This window comes from Dermacentor albipictus, unplaced genomic scaffold, assembly GCF_038994185.2.
Source record: "Dermacentor albipictus isolate Rhodes 1998 colony unplaced genomic scaffold, USDA_Dalb.pri_finalv2 scaffold_21, whole genome shotgun sequence".
NCBI classification, from domain to species: Eukaryota; Metazoa; Arthropoda; class Arachnida; order Ixodida; family Ixodidae; genus Dermacentor; species Dermacentor albipictus.
This window is the reverse complement of record NW_027225575.1, coordinates 1,683,212-1,700,951: the sequence shown is the minus strand read 5'-3', so window position 1 is coordinate 1,700,951 and position 17,740 is coordinate 1,683,212. Positions and strand designations below refer to the sequence as shown.

General features: G+C 47.9%; 1 pseudogene; it reads right to left on the bottom strand.

Moving 5' to 3' along the window:
• Positions 1–3,150: 3,150 nt before the first annotated feature.
• Positions 3,151–4,965, bottom strand: LOC139052306 (uncharacterized; annotated as a pseudogene).
• Positions 4,966–17,740: the final 12,775 nt, after the last annotated feature.

The following is a 17,740-nucleotide window of genomic DNA, read 5'->3' as shown; positions in this document are numbered from 1 at the left end:
TAGTTTCCCTTCACGCGGTTTACGTTATTCCCCGTATTCTGAATGTGCCATGACTCCAGTAGTAGTCTCTTTCGCCAGTTCGTCTCTGTTTGAAGGATTTCAGTTTCCCGGAAAGCAATTTTGTGGTCGGCGCCTTCAGAGTGTTCAGCGACGGCGCTGCGAACACGGCTGAATGTTCTGACGTCGTTCTCGTGTTGTCTGATCCTTTCTTTTAGATGTTTGGTTTCCTCGATGTACGAGGCCGGACAGTCGGCACAACTGATTTTGTAGACGACGCCTTGAGCTTTTTCTTTAGGTGGACGATCTTTTGGTTTAGGGAGGAGGATATTAAAAGTGTTTATTGGTTTGTGTGCCACTTTGAGGCCTTCTTTTTTTAATATTCGGCTGAGCGCTTCGCTGGTGCCTCTGACGTACGGGATGGACACTCGCTTCTGGGGTTGGGGAGAAGTCAACGGCTGAAGGTCCCACATTTTGCTTTTTCTTTTTTGTTGTCTGGTTGTTTTTCGAATGAAGTCATCTGTGTAGCCATTCCTCTCAAGTTCGTTGAGAACCGTTGTCTTTTCTTTCTTTTAATCCGAATCTGTTGAGGAATGAGTTTCGGCTCGTTTGAATAAAGAATTTAGAACAGACGTCTTGTGGTTTGCCGGATGGTCGGATTGGAAATGAAGATAGCAGCCTGTGTGGGTTGGTTTTCGGTAGACTGAAAATTTTAGAATGCCGTCTTTCCGCGTAACTTGTACATCTAAGAATGGGAGTGATCCGTTCTGTTCGCGCTCATATGTGAACTGTATATCCAGGTCTATGGAGTTTAAGTGTTTCTGCAAGTTTTCGACTTGGCTCGTCTTCACGATGCAAAAACAATCATCCACGTACCTAGTGGAGACTACTACTGGAGTCATGGTACATTCAGAATACGGGGAATAACATAAACCGCGTGAAGGGCAACCTACCCTCGGCGTATGTCCATGGTCTTGGCGACATGGCGAAAACAAGAAAAGGACGCACAGCCAGGTAGACTCCCGCTTGTTTCACCACCACAAAAACGTCGGCGCGACCCTGTAACCTCGCCCCCCCCCCGCGCCTCCCATCAAGGGCACCCTCGCGAGCACTCTCCCCAGCACTGGTCACTCCCCCTTCCTTTCTTTACAAAAGACGCTTTAAAAGCGGCACACGGCCCTCCCCCCCCCCCCCCCCCCCCCCGAAGAACAACCCCCTGAAGAAGGAGCCGAAGGGGCTCCGAAACGTCTGGCTAATAAAATTCAATTATTTGGTTGGAGTCAGTCTCAAGTCCTAATCAATTTCCCAACCAGGCGGGCAATTTTGTTGAAATGTTTAGCTTCAAATTTGTTTTTGTGGGCCCAGGTTCGCCCGATAAGGAATCAGCTTCGGCATTCATAGTTTTATGACTGTTTTCTTCACCGTCACTATTACGTGATAACACACACACACACGTGTGTGTGTCGTCATGTGTGCAATGAAGCATACAACTGTAACGCATTGAAACTTTGCAGGTCCGGGACAGAAGAGCAATACACCGAAAAAACTCATCTACTGCAAGAAATTTGGGACTTGGCGCAAGCGCACGGGTACGTAATAAAAAAAAAAAAAGCTGTCAGCAGCAGCGCGCCAAGCCGCCGCAGCCCTCCGCGACAATGCTGCTGGTAGCTTTCAACCACTGGCATCGGATGTTGATGATTCAGGTACATTTTCGTTCGTAGTAGTGTACACGGTGACAATGCATCAGCATTTCAAAGTGCTCCAGAAACCGGAGCTAATGCAATACCGTGATCACTGATGCTGCCGCTCTGAGCTTGTCTTTCGTGCTTACATTAACCTGTTAAAATATTTAATTCTAGTGATCTAACCTACTAACGCATGCGAAGTTACACCGTACATTTGAAATACTTTTTTCCCATGAATAGCGCTTTCATTCGTAAAAATGTCATTGCAAAAAAAGTGAGGAAGTGGTAACGTTTCATGAATATGCATACTTCATATTCACTTGTGTCACACTACATATATACAACAATTGCCAAGTCACTGCACATGTGCAACGTTTTGTTGCAGAACTTGGGACTCCTTCTTTAAGTGTCGAGGAGGCAGGCGAAACGGCCCAGGATCTTTTAGAAGAAATGTATACAGACATTCCAGATCTGCCACCATGCGATGCCAGCCCACAAGCAGGCCCTAGCGGCATCAGCGGTCCATCCGCAACACAGAAGGACGACACAGGCCGCACAGCTAGGAACCATGATGCTAGCAGTGAGTATTAATCAGCACGTGACATGCTGCATTTTTTAAGAGTCGAGACACTGACGAAAATGACAATTTACGTTCAAAACAGACCTTATCTGAATCTTGTAATTTGGCTTTTGTACTTCAAAACTTCGTTTACATTCCTGCTTGACAAAGTCTAATGTGCTGTCTCTCAACTGCTGGCATCATCCAAGTACAGGCATGTGGCATTACACTTATTCCAAATCTTTTTTATAAATGCATATATCGAAGATGGTAGTGCCACATGCCTACCAACGTTGGACGTGTGATGTGAAGAATGAATTATGTACAGGCTACACTGAAAACTGATTGTGGAAACGTAGTGGTATTACTCCATTACGTTAACACTATCCAAAATGTTCAATGCAGGACGGAAGAGGACCAACACTGCAGCTGGCAATGCGGACCATGAGTTCCTAGAAAAAAGGTGGTTCCATGAGAGGCAATTAAAAGAAACCGCTATAGAGGTGGAGCTTGAAGAAATAGCTTTGAGGAGAGAGGAATTACAGATGGAGGACCGAAAATCGGAGAGAAAATATGATTTCCGACAGAGTGAGATGGAGAAGGAGTTTAAGCTCCGTGAGAGAGAAATGGAGCTGTGGGAACGAGAGCTCAAGCAAAGGGAGGAACTGAATGAAATCCTGAGCTCAAATCAGCAAGCCTTGTTGCGAGTTGTTGACACGCTTGCAAGCAAAGTTTCTTTGCAATAAACATCACCAAAAGAAACAAGTGTGTACTGTTGCTTTATTCTTAAAAAAGTGCGTTGTTGGAAGCACTTGCACGTCTTATGAAACAGTTTAGAAATTACTATATACACACTACAACGCTAAACTTATGCATTTAAACTTAAACATATGCAATTTGTTCCGCTGACTATTGCGTGGCAGGCTTCAGGTAATCCAGAAGACAAGGAGGCTGCAGGTCAAAATATGAAGACACCTGGTTACCATACAGACAAGCGTGGCAATTGACGAGTAGGACGGCCACTCTGTACATACGAGGTATGGACTGAAGTAGTATTTTTTGTTGTTTTTAAATATAGGAAGGCAAATTCAGAGATGATCTCAAACCCCCATTCAACTGATTGTCTGACGCTGCTCATAGCAATATTAAAATCCTGCTGTTGTTTTGTTAGCCTTGCCCCCCCATATGGCCTCATGAGTAGCTGACGGAGTGGATAGGCAGGGTCGCCATACAAGACAAATTGGTGGTTGTCTCCATTCAGCTGTTCAAGCTTTTCATAGAGCCCGCTCTCCCGGAGGATCCCTGCACATGAAGCATGAAAACAAGCATAGCAGCAGAAATTAAACACGTGGATAACCATTGAAATAAACAAGTTTATTGCGATGAAACACAAGTACAAGATGTGTGCCAGAGAAGCAACTGAAACCCGGCCTGTGCACTTCATAATTGGGATCATATGGTACTAGCAAAAGGTCCCAGAAAAAAAGTATTGCATGTAGGCAAACTTATTTCATTTAGGTACTGCACCCTGGTACCTGCTTACCTTACCTTGTGCATATTAGACAACTATGCAAACATGTTAAGCACAGGTAAAATGAGTTGCACACATTTTTTTCTTTTACATAACGAGGAACATAAGTCAAAAGAAGAGCTTCGATTAGACCACACACAAATAAGTTTGGCTCCTGGTGCTTAAGGGCCAATAAAAATACAGAAACCATTTCCGTAAAGCTCACAAGCCAATATGAACTTCTATATAAATTTCAATGCACACTTTAACTGCGTTCATAATTCTTTGTAATATCTGTTTAGTACCCTTATAGGGTTGCCATATCGTAAACATATATTCATATCTTGACTTACCAATAGATATACGAACACTCGATAACGTACCAGCATCATGCCTGCTCCCGGGGTACGGGCCATCCAGCTCGCATATCAAGCCGTTTGGACACAATAACGATTGGTACTTTAAGGCATGTAACCGCTTGTGCCCAGAAAAATAAATGCGCTGATCTTGTCACGGTCTGCAAATGGGCCGCACCGTTCCGTTTATGAAGGCCCAGCAATTCTTCAAAGGCGCACCTTTACGATGAACCACCTGTAAACGAAAGAACAAACGGTGACGCTGCAGAAAAGAAACAAACATCGGCTGAGATAACTGAACATTACGTAGATGAGATAAATTTTGCGGCACCATGGATGGAGCACGCGTTGCTGAAAACAATATCACATTCAAACGAGGAACGCTTAGCTCGCTCATTGCTTCCGAGTTCTCGGGCGTCAACCACTGATGAACGGTGAGTTCATCTAGGAGAAGGCCAAACTTGCTTTCTACATGGAGCATTACTTTGTTTGCGACACTTGAAATCACGGAATAGTGCCACGCAAAGTATTCCTGGAGATCACATAACCGGTTTGGATACGCCAGCCTTCGCAGACACATGCACAGCGATTCGTAGCCCGAGACGCGCACTCCCTGAGCGCTCGTCACATGTTCCGGTATCTGCAGGGCACGAGAAGAAGTGGGAAATCCGCTTTCTGGAAGCGAAATTGCCGGCGAAACGTACTTTGCGGAATGGCCTCGATGTTGAGCAGGCCGCTTCTTGAGAATACGTACAACCTGCGCGGTCGCTCTCGTTCCCGAAGCAGGAGGGCATCTATATCATCCCAACTTAAAAAGGACAGGTAATATGGGTCCCACAGAACACTCGATCGCGGCATGCTAAGAATAATCGGTGTTACGCGACCCTCAATATAACAACACCGAAACCAAAGACATACATGCGTAATTAACGCAGCGATTGAGGCTTTGGATAAGCTTGACTAAGGGACACACTTGCGGATTCGGCATTGGATCAGCTCGACATTTTGTGTGGATTTGGCTTTCCACTACTTTGTGTTTTTACTTCTAGATGGCGCCGTATATGTTTGCGTTAGCGTTAGCGTTTTGCTCCGTTCCGCTATTCTAAAACACTGCCTTGTGCCGCGCAGTGCAGCCTTTCTTTGCGTTAGCGTTGCGTCGCACGCTAACGCTAACGCAAGCGTTTTACGCTATACTAAAACTCTCTAGTTACACGTACGTAGAGGCTTCACGTTCGCAAACGTGAAAAGCCTCGCACCTTACGTGCACGCCACCTGAAACGCTTTTAGCTACACGTACGCGACGCACGCCAAGAGGGACCCCGTAGCCCCATCTATCGGGAAATGTGAACACGGCGGTAGCCAATTCAACCCTGTCGCCGTGTTTCGATGCGAGCCGTCTGCGCGCGCGCGGCCCGCTATCGCTTGTTCGTGATCTTGCGGAACTCCCAGGCGAAGCTCTCTACGTGCGCAAGAAACGCACGCAAAGAATTGAATCTCGCGTACGTCCGTGAGACGCGCGCGCGCCCGCTACGTTCTACGCATGCGCACTTCTCACACGTAGAAGCTCTACGTACGCAAAGCCTCTACATACGTGTAACTAAAACTGTCTATTGTTAGGTGCGGTTACGCGCGCTCGATTTCAGTTTCGCGCGCTAAATAAGACGGGACTGCTCGTGCCAGCGTTGCTTTAATCCGTTTTAAACGTCGATTTCTTGTGGGCTCGGTATTAGCTCTAAATGTCTAACTGACATCGACTGCCTACCATTGATCATATAAATTGAGTTAGCGAAAGTTACTCATTAGGTCACTAATTGATCGCTCTGGAAACGATCGGTCAAGAAAAAGTGTCATTGTGTCTCGAATCCCCTTAATAACTCGAGGCAGTCATCACTGAAACATCTGGTATAATGCGAATGACTGAGGCGAGCGACGCACCCCATAATAACCTCGACTGAGCCGAGATACGACCTGTGGCCGCGATTTGAGTAATGGCCGGGCTTCGTAGGGGCGCCACGAATTCGCGCTTCCAACTGCAGCTCAGTAATTCTCTACATTTTTTTTCTTTTTGCAAGTCATGAGACAATATGGCATCTTTATAAAAATGAAAATTTTGTCTCTTCCACCTAACGAAGCGCGGGCTCTCTGAACATCGCAAGAGCGCGCGCACAAGACAGCACCTCCCCCCCGAATCGCCCCGCTCACTAATCATAGCAAAACTCGTTGCCAGTTCAGGTCTCGTGTAAGAAACGGGAACGAAGCCGTCCGCGTGCACGACGCGCGTATTAGTTACTGTCGTTCTAACAAATGGCGATCTGAGAATCGCGCACGGAACCTCGGCAGGCGCTGTTGCACGGGAGAACGAGCTCGGGAGTGGAAGAAAACAAAATACAAAATGCGCCGTGGGTGAGAAGCGGGAGCCGTGACAGCGAAAGCGGTAGTGCGCGCGCCACTGCTTGGGGGGTGCGTTTTTACGCGGCAGCAGCCGATAGGGGTGCCAGGGGCAGCGACTGAGGCGTGGCCAATCGCGGCCCGTCAAATTTCCCGCCTGGCTGCTCGCCGCCATTTATCTGCCTCGCGCGTCGGTCGACGCGGCTTGCAGCCCTTTTGCGGCACGACGCAGCGGCAGCGCCGCCTTCTCCGGGCACTCTTCATGCACTGGCGAGCGATGCGCTGCATCTCACGGCACGGAGCGGCAGTGTTTCGCAGTTTATCCAAGGTTTAGCTTTAACTTGGGCGGACATTAGCCCGTATAGCTGCGGGCGACAGCGCGTGGCGCGCCAACTTCTTTGCACAACTCGAAGAGCGGCGCCTAGGCATTGAGATACACAGCTTGCGAATGCTCAGATGCAAGCGGTCGCCGACATGTCAGCCATCATTTTGATGGGACGAATTATTGGCCTCAATCGTTCATATTGCGGGCATCTATCTAGCCGAGTTTGCCTAGCGCCCGCACGGCAGGCGCACGCGGGCAAGTGCACAGTCGCGTTTTGCAGCACGCGGCAACGGCGCGTGGAGTCCCGCGCTTTCTCGTTCCATTCGATACTTCTCGTGATAACGCGCTCTCCGTTCGATCTGCCGATTTCGTGTTCCATCCAGGGTTATTTTGAGCCAGCGGTCGCGGAAGTTCTTAAATTCCCCCGCTGCCTGCTCGCCTGCATGGTATGTATACACATACACATGGTATGAACACATGCTCGCACATGTACTCGTTTTGCGGCTGCCGCGAAAAAAATGGGTCTCGCACCCATTCGCGCGTTTGCCGCGCGTTGCTGCCGCTTTTCGTGAAACTTGCCGGGTGCGACAGCACCGCTCGCCACGCGCGGCGTGTCGTGCGCGTTTTTGTCGCTAGTGTTTAACGCACTGTAGGAGGGACAGCATGTGTGTGCACCAACAGATGCGCTGAAGCGTACTTCTAGATGGCTCGAAGAACGCAAGAAGCGTCGCGCCGCGCAAGCAAGACGTCGTTAGCCTAGACGGGTGCAGAGCGAGAACATCGGAGAGCGTCAGACGAAGTATAGAGCGTCCTCGAGTGTCTATGCTTTACGAAAAGTTTGCACTCTATGGGACTTAGGTTGTCCTAGAACAACAATCGTCATCTATGTTACCTTCGTTTCTTTACGCTACGCGCCCGCTGTACTTCCAGGTCCCGAAAGCCATGCGCGTTATCAGCGCAACATAGTATTCCTGACTGGAAAGTAGAGAGCGCTGAAAGTCATCGAGAGATAGAGTGCTCTTTATTGAAATGCAGAGAATTCTGCCGGCGTATAGGGGTGTGTTCCACCATCGTCATCATCAGCCTGGTTACGCCCACTGCAGGGAATGGGCCTCTCCCATACTTCTCCAACTACCCCGGTCATGTGCTAATTGTGGCCATGTTGTCCCTGCAAACTTCTTAATCCCACCGCCCACCTAACTTCTGCCACCCCCTGCTACGCTTCCCTACCCTTGGAATCCAGTCCGTAGCCCTTAATGATCGTCGGTTATCTTCCCTCCTCATTACATGTCCTGCCCATGCCCATTTCTTTTTCTTGATTTCAACTAAGAGGTCATTAACTCGCGTGTGTTCCCTTTCTTTCTTATCCCTTAACGTTACACACATGATTATTTTCATAGCTCGTTGCGTCGTCATCAATTTAAGAAGAACCCTTCTATTAAGCATCCAGGTTTCTGCCCCGTACGTGAGTACTGGTAAGACACAGCTGTTATACACTTTTCTCTCGAGGGATAATGGCAACCTGCTGTTTATGATCTGAGAATGCCAGCCAAACGCACCCCAACCCATTCTTATTCTTCTCATTATTTCAGTCTCATGATCCGGATCCGCGGTTATTACCTGTCCCAAGTAGATGTATTACCTAACCACTTGCAGTGCCTCGCTACCTATCGTAAACTGCTGTTCTCTTCCGAGACTATTAAACATTATTTTAGCTTTCTGCACATTAATTTTCAGACCCACGCTTCTACTTTGTCTCTCCAGGTCAGTGAGCATGCATTGCAATTGGTCCCCTGAGTTACTAAGCAAGGCAATATCATCAGCGAATCGCAAGTTACTAAGGTATTCTCCCTTAGCTATTATCCCCAATTCTTCCCAATCCAGGTCTCTGAATACCTCCTATAAACACGTTGTGAATAGCACTGGAGAGATCGTATCTCCCTGCCTGACGCCTTTCTTTATTGGGATTTTGTTGCTTTCTTTATGGAGGACAACGGTGGCTGTGGAGCCGCTATAGATATCTTTCAGTATATTTACATACGGCTCGCCTACACCCTGATTCCGTAATGCCTCCATGACTGCTGAGGTTTCAGCTGAATGGAATGCTTTCTCGTAATTAATGAAAGCTATATATAAGGGTTGGTTATATTACGCACATTTCTTTATCAACGGATTGATAGCGTGAATATGGTCTATTGAGTATCCTTTACGGATTCCTGCCTGGTCCTTTGGTTGACAGAGGTATAGAAATTATGGGGTTTCACGTGCCAAAACCACTTTCTGATTTTGAGGCACGCCGTAAGGACTCCGGAAATTTTGACCACCTGGGGTTCTTTAACGTGCACCTATATCTAATTGAAATGGTGTTTTCGCATTTCGCCTCCATCGAAATGTGGCCGCCGCGGCCGGGATTCGATCCCGCGACCTCGTGCACAGCAGCCCAACACCATAGCCACTGAGCAACCACGGCGGGTGGACAGAAGCCTAAGGTGTTCCTGATTCTATTTGCGATTACCTTAGTAAGCACTTTGTAGGCAACGGACAGTAAGCTGATAGGTATGTAATTTTTCAAGTCTTTTGCGTCCCCCTTCTTATGGATTAGGATTATGTTAGCGTTCTGCCAAGGTTCCGGTACGCAAGAGGTCATGAGGCATAGCGTGTTGCAATTGTGAGTTCCACGGTTTTAACGGTGTGTTCCGATTCTGGCCAGCTTCAGAGACAGTCTACGTAGACAGCTAAAGACACATGCAAGAAGGCTTCGAGACCATGTACACTCTAAAAACGTTTGCACGCTTTGGGGTGTATATCTGCCGCACAACAATAATCGTCATCTGCGTTGATGCGTTTCCTTTCTTGAAAACGCCGCGCCCGCTACTTTTCTGTTGGGAGTGCTATGTCATGCTGATAACGCGCGTGCCGTTCGTTACTGGAAGGTGCCGTGCTCGCAGAGTTAAAGAAAGGAAACCCATCAAGGCAGATGACGATTATCGTTGTTTGGCGGAAGGGGCACTCCAAACAGTGTAAACTGTTCTTAGAGTGTACACTGTAAAAAACGTCTGCACCCTCTGGGGTGTATATCTGCCACACAACGATAATCGTCATCTGCCTTGATGGGTTTCCTTTCTTTAACTCTGCGAGCACGGCACTTTCCAGTAACGAACGGCAAGCGCGTTATCAGCATGAGAGCATTTCCTGTCGGCAATGCTATCATGCTGATAACGCGGGTGCCGTTCGTTACTGGAAAGTGCCGTGCTCGCAGCGTTAAGGAAAGGAAACGCAGCAAGGCAGACGACAATTATTGTGGTGTGGCAGAAGGGGCACTCCAAAGGATGTAAACTGTTCTTAGAGTGTAATGGAACGCGTTTCTAGCCGTCTGGAAGACGCACGCAAGAGGATGGATGGATGGATGGATGGATGGATGAATGTTATGAGCGTCCCCTATGGAACAGGGTGGTGGGTTGCGCCACCAAGCTCTTGCTATTATACTGCCTAATGTCCTACCTAGGTTAAACAATGAAAAATGAAAAGAAAACACTAATAACTACCACGTCCAAATTTTCTTATCCCCTATTGCGAACTGTGCTTTTGTACGTCTCCGTATTTTCTCGTTTCCCTACTTTTCTTCCACCAATCCTCCAATCGCCTCTTACTAATGCCTATTGCGGACCTGTTTGCTTTACCACTGCTCCCGCTGAACCAAAGGGCAACAAGGAGGCCAGTGGTGCCTAAATCGACCACTGGGTAGACGTCTTCACATTCTAATAAAACATGCTCCGTCGTTTTCCTAGCTTTACCGCAGCAAGCACATGCTACTTCTTCCTTCTTATATCTCGCTTTAAAGGTGCGTGTTCTAAGGCATCCCTATCTCGCTTCAAAAAGTGATGAGCTTCCCTTTGAGTTATCATAAATGGTTTCTTTCCTGATTTCGTATTTTCCTCTTAAGTAGTTACTCATGGCAGGTTTCTTTTCCATTGCCGCCACCCATGAGATTATTTCAGCCTCTCTGACTTTGCGCTTGGCCTTCTTTGTTGCTGTGTTGCCCACCTTACAGGTCGCATACTTGCTGGTAAGTTTCCTAGTTCTTTTCCTCCACTGTGAATCGATATTTTTCCTGTACAGATGCCTAAACACTCTCCCAGTGCATTTATTTTCTTCCATATTCCTCAGCCGTTCTTCATACTCAATCTTACTGCGAGCCTCCCTCACTTCAAAATCAGTCCAGCCCATATCACCCTGCATAGCTTCATTTGTAGTTTTCCCGCGAGCGCCCAATGCGAGGCGACCCACTAACCTTTGGTTCCCATCGAGTCCTGATTGTACCCCTGGTTTTAAGCAAACAACCGCATTTCCAAAAGTAAGTCCTGGAACCATTACACCTTTCCACATACCTTGGACGATATCGTACCTATTGTATCCCCATAGCGCTCTGTGTTTCATTATGGCTGCATTTCTCTTCCCCTTTACTGTTATGATTTTTTCCTGTGCTTCCATATATCGGTTGCCTTCGTTTATCCATATACCAATGTATTTATATTCTGTGACCCGAGGTATTTCTTGGCCCTGTATCTCCACTGTCTGTTGTCTGTTTTCATTGAATACCATAACACCTGATTTTCTAACACTAAATTTCAAACCTAAATTGTTGCCTTCCTGTCCACAGATATTAGCCAGACGTTGCAAATAACTTTGCTTGTTAGCTAGCAACACAATGTCGTCCGCATAATACAAACCTGGGAGTTGCTGCTCTACTAATATACCCGCCTGTTTGTAGAGAGATTAAACCCGATATTCCTTGTAGCGCCCTCTCCATCCTCACCATCAGCGGCGGGGATAAAGGGCACCCCTGCCTCAGTTCCTTGTTGGTATGAACTTTCTCCTCGCACTTCATCCCTTCCAATTCAACGCAAACGGTATTTTCAAGGTAAATTTCTCGCAAAAGCTGTAGACAATCGTTACCTAAGCTTTACCCTTCCAGAATATCCCACAAAATGTTGCGGTCTACGTTGTCGTAGGCTCCTGTAATGTCTAAAGAGGCCACATACAATGGTATGTTTTCTGCTTTTGATATTTCAATACACTGAGTAAGAACAAACAAGTTATCATCTAAACGCCTACCTATTCTGAAGCCATTGTGAAGCTCTCCCAAAATTCCTTTATTCGCGGCCCATACTTGAAGCTTTATATTGATTGCCTGCATTGCTAGCCTGTATATTACCGATGTAAGTGTCACCGGTCTATGCGAGTGAATTCTGTCTTTCTCCCCCCTACATTTATAAATGGACTTCATTCTACTTCGTCGCCAACTGTCTGGTATTCATCTATCTTTTAAAGCCTTTTCCCCTGCTTTCACCAGAGCTTCCTGACTTTTTGGTCCTAATTCATTTATCAGCCTAACGGGAACCTCGTCTAGCCCTGTGGCTGTGCGCTTAGGAATGTTTTCTTCCGCTTCTCTGCGACGTGACGCCACCTCGCAACGACAAAAAAAAGAAAGTTGAGCAAAGCGCGCATAATTTCAGTTTTTTAATTATTTGCCCCTGCAAACCTATGAAAAACACGATGTAGCTTACAATAAGGGGGTAGGACCGCGTGTCTACGTTTTCTTGTGCGTAGACAACCTTCCTGTCGGCTTTCCAAGAGTCTTTCTCAGCCGCCATCTTGTTTAGGCAGGAAAGTAGCCTGCATCGTTTTGACTTCGATAGTGTCTTCACGAAGCTGTCTACTTCGACGTCTTCGTGAGAATTGGAACGAGGCTTAAGATGGCCGCTGTCCGTGTAGCTAGTTAGTTAGTTAAATGGGTGTTTACTGGAGCAAAAGTGGCTACGGCTATGCTGCGCCAAACTTAAAATCCAGTTTATGAAGAAAAACGCTGTGTTAATAATCTATATTTTATGTAAAAATCCAGTGTCGGCTAGAAACTTACGACGTCAGATAATGGGACTAGCGAATCATCACCTAAAATTAGCGCAGGGTGTAAAGGTATGTGCAGTTGATATAATTTGTGCAAAAATGTTCGTCTGTGTGTTTCAATCGGCGTACAGGCGCCCAAATCTTTAACTGGCGTGCGCGAGCGGCGACTTTTCGATGTGTCAGCGCCGTGTGACGGGGCGAGGCTGGAAACAGTCTGAAGCTAAGCGCATGCGGACAAAGCCCGCTCAGCTGGGCCAATCGTCTGCTAGGCTGTTTCCAGCCTCGCCCCGTCATACGGCGCTGACGCCCGGAAAAGTCCCCGCTCGCGCACGCCAGTTAAAGATTTGGGCGCCTGTACATGTCAGTAATATGTGCATAACTGTTAGTGGCTCTTGACATTTCTCGCATGTTGGTCTGTCTTCATTCGTAAGTAAGTAATTGTGTGTGAGGTGTGTGTGCCGAATGCGTAGTCGGCATAAAACTACTCCGATGAACCGCTACTGATGATAGCATGACTTCCACTCGCCAACTATGGGTTTCGTGAGATGTAGCTTGTCGGCACAACGGTCCCATTCGCGCTGCCATTTTACCGTTAAGGCTTTTCTAATTGCATGGATGCTGTCTTTATATGGGAGTGTTGCGTCTGTAATGACTTTGTGCGCAGCCATCAATGCATATCTATCAGCTGCTTCGTTACCGGGTATCCCAACATGTCTTGGGACCCAGCAGAAACGAATTGACCTCCCGTATTCGTAAAAAGCCACCATATTTAAAATGTCTCCAATCAGGGGTTCACACTCAGATTTCCGATGTAGAGCCTTCAGTGTGCTTAAAGAATCTGTGTATATGACTGCATTTTTGTATTTATCAGCGATAATCTTTTTAACAACAACCCATATAGCGAAAACTTCGGCCGTAAAAACAGAGGCGTGTTATGGCAATCGAATACTTGTTTCCCAATTTTACGTTACGACCCCCACACCCACGTGTTCTTTCGTTTTAGAGCCATCAGTGTAGAATTCCATGCGATTTTGATATTTTTCCTGAAGAACACAAAATTCTTGTGTAATGTGTTCGCGTGGGGTGTCTGTCTTTCTTTAAGTGTGTCAATGTCCAGTCACATAACGGTTCAAAATCATGCCATTGGGGCAGACGCTGTGGCTTTCTGGCAACCTGGAGGACTTCGCAAGCAATGTCATAATCCCAAACATATTCCTCATATCGCAGGACAAGCGGTTTAATCATGTTCGGTTTATTTGTATAGTGTAGGAGTGAGTTGCATTGTGTGAGGATGTTGTAGTATATGTGTTGCGGTGATGACTTAATTCTGAGTATGTAAGAGAATGTGAGTACTGCTCTGCACTGCTGTAATGAGGGTTCATTAGACTCGACGTATAAACTTTGAATAGGTGAGGTTCTGTAGGCCGTGTAGCCGTATACGTAGCCGTCTACGGCGAGTATTGGAACGCAGCCAAGGTATGTCGGGGGGCCTACATGTTATTCTGTATGGGGAAGGAGAGAGAGGTAAAGGCAAAGGAAAGACAGGGTGAATAACCAGAGAATATCTCCGGTTGGCTACCCTGTACAGGGAAGGGGGAAAGGGACGCGATCGATGAGAAAAAAAAACAATACGAAAAGAAAAGAAAAACAAAGAATTGGGAAGGAGATCGCGAAGGAAGGACCTAGGAGGAGGAGGAACGCAGAGCTTTCAAGGAACTATAACGAACGACGATGTAGATATCACGACGACACACGATGATGACAACTTGAGTATTTTCGAAGTAAACTTGAGATTTGAAACGTGTAAAGCGCGCGTGTCGTCATTCGAAATACTCGTATAACATTCGTTCTCACTGTTATCTGCCTCTTAGTTTTTGTTTAGGAACTGAGAGGGGTGGGGGTGCGGGAGTAGGGCCTCTCTTGTTTGCGAATACTGCAGAACTGACGTTTATTTATTTATTTATTTGTTTGTCTCGGCGTCACAATGTCACAATGCGCTGCACAGAAGGCGGAATATAATGGGCGTTGGTAGCCTTATAATACCTTGGACCACACCTAGGTCAGCTGGTATAGCCCCCAGGCAAACGGAAATTGCGTAACGAGTGTCAATTTCTCCCCTGATGCTTGGTAGGCCAAACTCCGAGAGGAAAAAAAAAACTAAGAAAAAAATGACGTCTGCTTCCACGGCAACGGTTTTGTTGATGCGCGAGGTGGAAACGCCATCCCGCTTGTCGCCTGCTATGTGAGCTCGACGAGCACACGACTTTCTCTGAGGTCGCTGACGGACACCAAAGACGCTTGCATCAATTTTATCAGCTCGTTTTCCTCTTTCGGATTTTGTTTCAACACCCTTTGGCTTCTAATTTTCTGTTGTTGCTCACAAAATATGTGCAATGGATCTGCGTGAAAACTTATCTTTCCCTGTTCAAGATGCGTAAGCCAACATGCCCTGCCACGTGGTTACATTGTTCCGGCAAAACATAAACAGGCAGAAAATGTGGCTTATTCACTGACTTCATTAGCAACCTATCGCAGAGCAAGGCATTCAATACCACTACGATAGTGTACAGCTGATCATACCTACTACGATCATACATACGTAAGGCAGCTTCCTAGAATTTCTCATTCACAGAAAATTGCTTCAGAGGCCGTATGTTTATTTGCTGTCCGCAACACAACTCTATTAAAGCAATTTTTGTCGCGACAGTTGTTTCTGAATAATAAAAAGATTATCAATTGTCAGTATTAAAAATTAAATTATGGGGTTTTACGCGCCAAAACCACTTTCTGATTATGGGGCACGCAGTAGTGGAGGACACCGGAAATTTCGACCACCTGGGGTTCTTTAACGTGCACCTAAATCTAAGTACAGGGGTGTTCTCGCATTTCGTCCCCATCGAAATGCGGCCGCCGTGGCCGGGGTTCGACCCCGCGGCCTTGAGCTCAGCGGCCTAACACCATAGCCACTGAGCAACCACAGCGGGTCTTATCAGTATTTGTGTAGCCCTGAATTATGGACGACCGCACGACGCCAGCGCTCGTTTCTCCCCTGGCAGAACGATTTCATCTCCAACGGGTGTAGGTTTCCGCCGCCGCTCCCTTCACGATTGCGCCCGCGTTCAGTTCGCGCTGCGCGCGAAACGTCTCTTGTTTGCGACGGCGCCTCTTCGGATGACCGGAAATTATTATTGTGTTGTTAACTGTCACGACAGCAATGTAAACACGAAAGGGTTGATGCCACCAGTGAAATTCTGCCGATTCACAAGAAAGTGGTGCGAAAAAAAGCAGACGGCAGACATGGATTACTGCTGTGCGCCGAGCGAAGTAAACAACTGGCAAATGAAGCGAGCTCGTTCATTGATCACTCTTGAGTGTATGACGGTTTTTATATGTAACCCACATGAATTTAATAATTACTCGGTACATAATCCTTTTATTCATATAAAAACATTAAGTTGTTTGACGAGAGCTTGTCCTGTCTCCTTTCTCGTGTTTCGTTTGTGTGTGCGCTGCCCAAGAATGGATGGTGGTGGTGAAAAACGTTTATTGATGAGAAGGCCAAAAGTTCAAACATTAAAAAGCAGCGTTGTGGGCGGCCTTCAGGCAGCCGGTTGTGGCGTGCAGGCCATGCCTAGTCACGACGTCTTCCGCCCAGTTCACCCGCTGGAGTTGGATATCCGGCTCGGTGCTTGACAAAGCAGCCTCCCACTGCTGCGGACTGGTTAGGCGCCACGAGGCGGGGGGCAAGTGTACCGGGCAGGAGAATAGGTCGTGAGCGTAATCGGCGCGGGAGCCGTCACATAAGTGGCAAGCCGGCGAGGGCGTCCCGGGGTGGAAGAGGGCAAGATGTGCGGGAGTAAGATAGGTATGGGCCTGAAGGTGGCGCCATAAGTGTTGGTGGGGCTGGGAAACGGATTGGTGCGGAGGGGGGAAGGTGAGACGAGAGAGGCGATAGTGCAGCGTGATATCGCGGTACGTGAGGAGCGCGTCGCGCGTATCCATTTCCAGCGGGGGCGGGCTTGCTCAGTCAGTCGAATATCGAGCGATGGAATTGGCCGCCTCGTTATCAAGATGAGGCGAGAGGGAACGGTATCGGAACGCAAGATTACGATGGCCGGGTGTGCCACCGGTCCAACAGCGTAGTTGGAGACCGCAGGTTTGGAGTCGCTGAAGATGTACTTCGCGGAGGTTTGCGTGATGGCAAGGGCAATAGCTGCCTCCTCGGCCTCGACAGAGGTAGAAGTGTAGACTGAGGCAGTAGGAGTGGGTTGGAGAGAATTGTCAGTGATGGCAAGGGCATCTGCTGCGTAGCGGCAGTACGGGGCAGCATCTACGTAAGCCACGGCGGCCTGCCGTTCGTACTGACGCCAGAGCGCGGAGGCTCGCGCTGCTCTACGGGAGGGGTGGTGTTCGGGATGTATATTTTTAGGGAGGGGAGTAACGGTTAGGAGGGGGAAGACATGGGAAGGGATGGCCAGTGATGTGGGAAGAGGAATAAGAGGGGAGAGATTAAGGGTGGAGAGAAGTGCGCGACCAGGGCGGGTGCGGGAGAGACGGAGGAGCTGGGCCGTGTGATGGGCCTCCGTCAGCTCCGTCAGGGAGTTGTGGACGCCCATCGACAGCAACCGAGCCGTCGACGTAGATGTGGGAAGGGACAGGGCTGACTTATGTGCGTGGCGAATGAGGCTGTTGAATTTGTCTTCCTCGGTACGAGAAAGGTGGAGATACAGATGAGAGTAAATGAAGCGGCTGAGAACAAAGGCTTGGGCCAGGCGGCGGGATCGTGTTCGCGCATGCCGTGGTGGCGGTTTCAATGCGGCGCATGAGGCGAACAGTGTGGTGTACAGTGTTTGTGAGTCGAGTGATGAGGGTGGTGTGCTTGCCATTGGACTGAAGACAGAGTCCGATCACGCGGAGGGTAGAGACGAGAGGAATGGGTGTGCCGTCAAGGTAGACGGTGAGTGGAGAAGGCGACAGGGGGGCCATCCTCCCAGGCCGAAGGAGCAGAAGCTC